The sequence below is a fragment of the Sinocyclocheilus rhinocerous genome, unplaced genomic scaffold, assembly GCF_001515625.1.
Source record: "Sinocyclocheilus rhinocerous isolate Xijiao unplaced genomic scaffold, SAMN03320098_v1.1 scaffold469, whole genome shotgun sequence".
Classification (NCBI taxonomy): Eukaryota; Metazoa; Chordata; class Actinopteri; order Cypriniformes; family Cyprinidae; genus Sinocyclocheilus; species Sinocyclocheilus rhinocerous.
This window is the reverse complement of record NW_015636034.1, coordinates 1,546,454-1,555,635: the sequence shown is the minus strand read 5'-3', so window position 1 is coordinate 1,555,635 and position 9,182 is coordinate 1,546,454. Positions and strand designations below refer to the sequence as shown.

The 9,182-nt window shown below is 36.9% G+C and overlaps 1 protein-coding gene across 1 annotated transcript in view; it reads right to left on the bottom strand.

The window, feature by feature from the left end:
- Positions 1-9,182, bottom strand: part of LOC107747594 (attractin-like) — an 84,323-nt gene that overhangs the window by 40,598 nt on the left and 34,543 nt on the right. The gene's annotated exons all lie outside the window — the stretch shown is intronic.

Here is a 9,182-nt window from a genome sequence, read left to right as displayed (position 1 = left end):
ACGCCAAATACGCATAACCTTTATTTAATTATATGTAAGTGTGAACTCGTGAACTGAAAGGCTAACACGTTCGTGATCGGAAGAGACGAGAGAGAGCAAGTGTAAATCCTGGCAGCGGCAGGTCGCGGCGCCACTTTCGGTGGCATCCCCAGATGCCACGGATTTCCTCTGGCAGCTGCTACTGGTCGTTTCTGGCAGCTGTCTTTCTCGGTCTTTCTCACCATTTCTGCTGTTTGCTCGGTAAAACACTGTTCTCAGTGGCGAGCGATGGTGTTTTAAAATACACATAAGGAGTGCTTAGCTGTATAGACCGTATATACGCACGTGTGTATATATATATATATATATATATTAGGGATGGGTCGATACTACTTTTTCAGAACCGATACCGACCCAATACCAAAAAATCTGAGTATCTGCCGATACCGATATCGATCTGATACCAGAGCAGTTTTTTTAAATGTATAATAATAATACAATTGTGGGAACATTGCATCATCATTAAAAAAAAAAAAACACCACTGCACGCCACTGAGAACAGTGTAGTTTTAGCGAGCAAACAGCAAAAACGGCGAGAAAGACTGTGGCAGCTGCCAGAAACGACTAGTGGCAGCTGCCTGTGACTCCTGGCAAGAACTCTGGCAGCTGATACATAAAAATGCATAATAATAATAATAATACAATTGTGGGAACTTTGCATCATCATTTAAATAAAACACCACCGCACACCACTGAGAACAGTGTAGTTTTAGCGAGCAAACAGCAAAAACGGCGAGAAAGACCGTGGAAAGATTCTATTCTTTATCCACTGAATTATGTGATCTGATGAGCATCACTGGTTTACAACGCTGTATCAAGTATGTTTTCGCGATCGCTCATGTGACACATCTGACAATCATGTTACACGTTACTTACCCGCCCTGTCTCTTCCAGCAAGTGCTGGCACTCTCTCTGGCAGCGGCAGGTCGCAGTGCCACTTCCGGTGACATCCCCAGATGCCACAGCAGCTGCCACAGTTCGTGTCAGGGCGGGTAAGCAACGTGTAACATGATTGTCAGGTGTGTCACATGAGCGATCGCAAAAACATACTTGATACAGCGTTGTAAACCAGTGATGCTCATCAGATCACATAATTCAGTGGATAAAGAATAGAATAAAATTTCGTCTAAAGAAACAAAGTAAACATGTAATAACATCAGCATCTCTCCTAATATGCAGTTTTGACTAAAAGCCATAGTCGACCGTGTTTAGTGAAGATTGCACGTGATTGTATGCCTGAGTTTTGTCCACAGGCCAGCCGGAGGTGGCCGTTTCATAATTGTCAATGCTGGAAAAACCTTGAAATGTAGTGTGAAGTCTATATATGTTTTTGTTAAATGTAATTGTTTATATGTTATTTAATTTTTTTCACAGTTTTGTGTTGCAGAAGATTGGCAGAAACGTGATTTGAGGTAAGATGTTACTTTTTTATATTGCAATAATATAGCCAACAGTGAAGTATTTTGGGTAAAGTAGTGAATGTTTTACAATGTTGTTAATATATAGCATGTTGATACGATTTGTGTAATATACTGTGCATTCTGTACATGTAGTTATTATATGTGCTTTCTGAAGATATGTGTCTAATTAACTAAAAAAAAATTTTCTTCATGTTGAAGGAACACTCCAATGGATTTATAGGTAAGAAAAAATCTAATGTTTATAATTTTTGTAGGCCTAAATATTCAATCATTTTTACTTTCCTAAGAGGAGTATGTCAAGCAAAAATGTAAATTGTTTACTGAATTTTAAGATGTTCCAAACATGTGTGGCAGTTATTAATATTTTGTTGTTGCTGTGTTGTCCATATAATAAAAGTCCACACTGATTAATCCTTTCAAGCTCTTAAATGGGAATAAAAGTTTTCCATGCCTTTGGTGTTGTACATTTTAAGTGTTCTGAAGAGGTATGATCCATTCAATTAAAAGCTTATTAACTCTGAAATAAAACCAAAAGAGTAATTTTATCTGTCATGTACAAATTTTTTAAATAATGTTGTTAAAGTCTGTTGTTTAGCACATTTTGAAATAATGAAAACAGTCATGAGTAGTTGGGGGTGTTATTTGATTGTGAGTAATGATTTATTTATCAGTCTGATCATTATGTAAGTTAGTTATGTTAACGCTTTTGAACGGCTGTGTGTGTACACACACACTTAGACTTGTATATGTACTCATGATATAATGTAATAGGAAATTTGCTACAGCATTTTGAAACTTTTTGGAAAAATAACCTCTAAATTGTTATTTCTTTATATAGAAAATAAAAAGAACAATATTTAATACTCATTTAATTTGATACAGTTTGTAAGTTAAAAATAGGGCATTTCTAATGCAAAGAAGAATCAGGGTATCTTCCGATCATTCAGTTTTTAATTTATTATTGAAATCTGAAAAATGAAAAAACGGCACATTTTTCGTTTTTCATTTGTTCAAACAAAACGAAAAATCAAGAATTTGGCTTCATTTTTCGTTTTTACGTTCAGGGATAGAAAACGCACAAACCGTATCGAGGCAGAGCCTAGACAGAGCTTTCTTTTGTGTAGGCATAAATTCTGCAACCTACCCGTGAAATATTAGTTTATCTCATAAATATTAATTTACTTCGCACCTGGCAGCCAAGAAGAGGATGGCGGACCGGATGGCTGCTGATCCTGAAGAGGTTTTGCCACCTCTTAAAAAACTGGCAGAAATATCTGAATGTTGTGTGCATCACAACATGCTTGAAATACCTGATCTTGAAATTTTTCGCAAAGAACCTGCTCTTGACAATTTCCCTGAAAATGATCTTGAAAAGCCTTTGACAACCCTTAAGAAACACTTTGAAGAACAAAAAAAAACATTCTCTAAAACTCTACCTGAATCTTGCTCTCTGCCTGACTCTACTGGAGATACAAACATGACTGTGAATGCTGTTTCTGCTCTATGTCCACAGACTTCCTACATCAGAGGCTCTTTCCATCAAGGAGATTACCGTTTTGGCTGGAATAGTGGAAGGCAATGTGGTGCAAATAGTTTAACTGCAATTGTGATGTGTACGATGAAAAGTGTGTTGCAGTGGACGAGAAGTGACCGGAATGCTGTTCTGATCCATGGAAATGATCAGTACAGTGCCATGAGAGACGCAGGGAAAATCCACAATCGTAAATCAGGCTTCATACGTGTTGATGAGCTGCCAGACACACACACATGCTGAACAATTGTCAATTTTCAATAAACTGTGGTGAATCATTTACTGGCTTGTTTGGTGTCAATAAATATGATGGAGGACTGCAAGGGTATGCTATGTCACTTGATGAAGCAGTAAATCGAGCATTTCAGAGGTTTGATGCATGTTTGGTAAATATTAAGCTAACCATATGTGCAGCTGTTAGAGAAGGTTCTTGGTATGCAGTGATTGATCCACATTCAAGACAAATCTGATGGCAAATCTGTAGCTGATGGTAAGAGTGTATTAGCTTACTATCCGAATATCAGTTCTCTGCTCGTTCATTTCAGAAAGCTTGGTGTGTCCATGAATGCACGTTATCATGAGTTTGAGGTAACTGGGGTCAACGCATTTATGATTGACAGAAACAGCCAGCAGGGTAACTCATTCTGTCCAGTGATCCAGAAAACTGTTCAAGCAGTAAAAGAGAGTGAAGGTGAGAAGTTAGAAATGGAAATTGATGTTGGCTGCAGTCAATCTCTGAGTGATTTCAAAAACACAGGTAAAATATGATGTTGAATTTATTTCACAAACTGACAGTGTTTCTTTACCGTTTAGTCCATTAACAGTACAGCAACAAAAGAGTGTTTGCTTAAAGCTGAACATCGTAAACATCATAAAAGAACACAATCATCCAAATGAGATTGTTGAAATGGCTGAATCTTGTGAAACTAAAGATATTGTGGCTGATGGTAACTGCTTTTTCAGAGCAGTAGCTTATGCTGTAAGTAGAAGTGAACAAGAACACCGAAAATTGAGACAAGCTGTAGTTACACACATACTTCAGTATCTCAGAGAAGGATTCAGCTCTGTACCAGAGTATATTGCCACATCAAGAATGACATTTGTTGGAACTTGGGCAACAGAGATGGAAATGCAAGCAGCCAGTGATTTAATTGGTGTAGACATATTTACATACAGTCAAGACAATTGGCTTAAATATTCATCTTCAAACGTCTCTTCTAATAGACACAGCTATCAACACAGGGGAATTTATTTGAAACATGTTAATAGCTGTCATTATGAAGTTGTATGTGTAAAGAAAAAGAATGGTAGCTGTGCATCCTTTTGTAAATCACTATTTCAGGGTTCCATCATTAAAAACTAGCTCAGACCCACGCAAGCTTTATAGGGAGAAAGTCCAATACAACAGTAATCATGACTTAAAACAGGAAAAAATAATAAAATCAATGAAGCGATATTATGAGGATGAAAAGTACAAAGAGTCAATAAATAAGTGTAGCAATGCAAAGTATAAGACAAATGTACAGTTCAAAGAAAAAGTAAAGAAATATAGCATGGATAAATACAAATCAAATAATATGCATTGTGAGGCTGTAAAAAATATAGCATCTTGAAGTACAGTACAGACGAAGTACACAAAGAATCTGTGAAAAGGTACAGTGTTGAGAAGTATAATCAGAATGAATCACATCAAGTCTGTCAAACAGTACAGTATGGAGAAATATAAACAAAATGAACCACATAGAGAGTCTGTCAAACCAGGGGCGTAGATTACGCGGGGGACGCGGCCCCCCCCCCACTTTTAATTTCACGTAAATTCGTCCCCCGCACTTTTTTGGGCAAGTGTGTTCGCATAGAGGTTTTCGAGAGCCGGTGTGAATAAATATAGATTTAAATTCAAACCATGCAGACATTAAACATACGATTGCGACAATACACAATATATGGTTTATTTGTGTTTGTCAAGTCATCTCCAGGTAATAAATAAAGTATATGAACAATGCAGTGCTAATTGATATATATAACATTTCTGTCCCCCTCACTTCTGAAATGATGGCTACGCCCCTGTGTCAAACAGTACAGTGTACAAAAATACCATGGAAATGAAATGCATAAAAACATGGTGATACATTACATCATACAAAAATATAAAAATGATATTAATTTTGCCAATAGTATTAAAATGAGAAATGTTATAAGAAAACATGAAACAGATATGAAAAGAAAGGAGATGGACTATATAATTAAACAGTTTAAAGAAAAAATATCCTCAGGTCCTGAATATGCTTGTGCAGTCTGTCATCGCTGCTGCTTCAAAACACAAGTCAAACATTGCAATAAGAATAAATATTTTCAAATATCAAGTGAAGTTGGCTGTAAAGCAGAAAAATTTATAACACTGAAATACCTTCATAAATGTTATAAAAACTGTAGGCAACATTGTGTATACAAAAATAGCCCTGCTGAATCTCTATGGATTTGCCACACGTGATAGAAAAATCTGTGAAGGTAAAATACCTGCTGAAAGTGTAGCAAACAATTTTGCTCGGGATCCTATACCTTGTGAATTGAACGGTTTAAACTCTCTTGAGCAACATTTAATAGCAAAGAATATTCCATTTGTGAAAATGCTGGCTTTACCACGAGGAGGACAGAATGGAGTTCATGGCCCCATAACTTGTGTCCCATCTAATGTTACAGAAGTGGTGAATGTTTTACCAAGATCAGATAATGATTTTTTTGATACCAGTAAAGCTTAAGAGAAAACTGACATATAAAGGGCATTATGACTATAAATTTGTGCATACTGAGAAGATAAAAACAGCTTTGGCATATTTGAAATAAAGTAACAAATTTGATACAGATGTGGAGTTTAACAGGAGTCGGATTAATCCTCTGAGTAAATTAGAAGAAGAGATCAATGATGAAAGTGTTAGATCAGGTCTCCACGCCAGATAATATTTAGGATCCAGCCTCCGATGCCAGATCCAGAGTGTTTAACAGTCTTCTGTCAGTCAAGAAGTGGACCGAGGAAAGCCAGAGAAGAGCAGAAGCAGGAGACGAAGTGATGATGGTAAAAAGTAACAGAGTTTATTGAACAATCTTAGTTGCGTATGTCTCAATGTTCAAACTTCGTCTGATCAGCACAAATTCAACATGTACTGTTATACCAAAACTGCTTCATAACAACATCTCATAAACCTTGGGTTTCCATAAACATTCCCTCTTATCTATCTCTAATCATACAGACAAAACCGCTCATGAAACCCCACAAGCATGAGATTGAACAACAATGGAAATACAAAAGGAAAAATGAACAAGAAATATAATATACAGAAATATAATAAATGGATAAACAATGAATAAACAATAATAATACTTAAATGATATAATGATAAATGGTAAAAATAATCAAATAATCAAAAAATAAATAATATAAATGACTAATGATTATAAAATGATTGTGAATAAATTATAAATGAATTAAAAAACAAAAATAAAAACAACACACACAATTTGCACGTGGGGATCTAAGGATCCTTCACTCCCCCCTCTTAATCATATATGACAAAAACAAATGATTATTGCAAGCAAACTTCCATAATCCTTATCAAAACACATCTTTAAAAAGTTTGGATGGCCAGTCCATACTTTTCTCTTCTACATGTTCTTAAAAGAACAGGTCATTTCTGTCATGCTGCATACCAGCATCGGTTGAGGGAGTGTGTCTAACACTGGGTGATGGCCCTGTGAAAGTCAAACGTCTGACAAGACAAATCAACACTCTTATGGCAATATACAAGAGCAAGATTATAAACACTCCTGAAACTGTGACCACCAATGGTGCTTTTAAATGATTCAAAAGTGGCCCCAATATTGATTTAACCTGTTAACCTGCACCCCCCATTTTGGGACTCGCAGCTGAAAATGATCTACCTTACTTAAAATGGTAACAGTTCCTGACTTCGGTGTGCTACACACACAATTTTGGTGTATTTGGAAAGAAGACCCTTTGGGCTTTACTATCCATTATCCAGAGTTGATAATGCTAAAAAAGATAAAAAGTTATAGACACTGAAGTGTTTTTTTTAAATTTCATATAAAAATACATGAAATCAGTCCTGGAGAAATCCAGAATAGTAATGGGTTGAAAGTCACATGTCTCATGAGTTTATATTTCAAATCTGAAGAAGATACCATGAAAAATGAGATTCCTGCAACCATTTTTCTGAGACTATGTCTGTCCCGTTTGAGGAAAAATATTTACCAAATGTATTGAAGGGTTCTACAAACTATTTTAGTCATTATACATACCACTGCATAGTTTTTCAATTATAAAACAATAGACAGAATCTTAGACAAAGTATAAGTGATTTATTTGAGCACTAGAAAAATACAATAGGAATAATTTTTGAGTAATAAAAAATAAGAAAAAAAAAGAATTAACTATGTATGCCAAGTACATACTGTGATTGCAGCATTCACACTGATAGCTGCTCATACAGTCAGTAATCACACGCTGATGGCCGGTCATACAGATGGTAATCATACAGATGGCTGGCCATATAATCAATAATCACACTCTAATGGTCGTTCATATAGACTGCATTGAAGAAAAAAAAAAAAAAAAAATTATTTGTGCAAAAAGCCGATTGCTAAGTTACGCCTCCATCAGATGACAGGTCACAGCGTCACAGTGTGCGTCATGAGCCCTCACGAGAGAGCACCAGAATTCAAATAAACAATATTCTGCGGTCCTTCCGGCAGAATCTCGAGGCTGGAAATGCAGCGAAGTTCCAGCTATTCTGTCTGCTGGTGGTTGTCGCCAAGGAGAGTTCTCCGTATGATAAGGCCTAAATCTTTAGCGAAATTCTTGAAGGCCGCCGACATAAATCTGTGAAAACATTAAAACAAGAGAGAGGAAAACAAGAGAGCTTCATGGCCATAAAAATAACTTTGTTTAAACAATTTCATTAGGAAATAATTTGTTTTGAATCCCTGTTACCATAGAAACTATCTGGCGACTAAACTGTAGTCTGGTGTAAGCTAATCACTGTAGCCCCCACCCACCATATCTTCATCATGAGGGTGGCCCCCAAGTCACTAAAAGACAAGGTTCTTCCTCATGACTCCATCCTACAGCATTTCACCAGTTTGTTTAAGATTTGGGAGTATAAGCTAATTTACAGTGACTAATATGTGTCCATCTAGTTTTACCTAGCAATTTTACTGCTGAAGGGGTAACTAATAAGACCACATAAGAACCATCCCGTCTTGGTTCTAGACCTGAATGTTGTAATTTTTTTACATAAACCATTTGCCTCTGGAGGCAATTTCCATGCATCCTGAACCTGATTTTGTGCCTTTTGTACTGCTTCAGTCAAAGCCATACAAAATGTCAAAAAAGAATCTGACATTAAATGTACGTCTGCTTCAGCAAGATCTGGAGTGCCTGGTAGTGACATTGGTCTACCTGTGATCACTTCAAAAGGGCTTAGCCCAGTTTCTTTGTTAGCTGATGAACGGATACTACACAGAACTAGAGGTCTGCACGGGCTTTAAACTGAAGCCCGAACCCGACCTGTAACCGAGATCATCTGACCCGGCCCGACCTGAGAGGCACAATTAAATTTAGTGCCCCGAACCCGACCCAAAATCTTTTTTTTTTTCTTCCCACAACGAATAGCCAATTAAAAAAAAAATGCTGTATTTCACGATTGCATGCAACGTCAGTAAACAAATGTAAAGAAACAGAATCATTAAGGCTCGGCCAGTTCACAAGGCAAAAGAAAAAACACTTACCAGTTATGAAAGTTTATGAACATCAGGTGCAGCGGTCACATAAATTCTGCAGAGTTTTTGAATGGTTGTAGGCCTATACGACAAGACGATAATTCTTCCATTGTGCAAATTATGGTCATTTTTGTCAGTTAAGGCTCGTTAGCATTCGGCCTGCTTTAAATCAGACACAGAGATGCAGGGGGTTAGGGGTGTGCCCGAAGCGTGAAACAAATAACGCGTTATACGGAGCCACTAAAAGGTTAGCCGCTTGCTAGCGGTAGCCTGTTGCATTACAGTACATTAAAGTTCACTTACCACACACACACACACAGAGTAAGGAGAAATGTCTGATAGGACGATGGCGAATGATTTGCAGATCCTGAGCACCAATGACAAACATCTAATCTTGT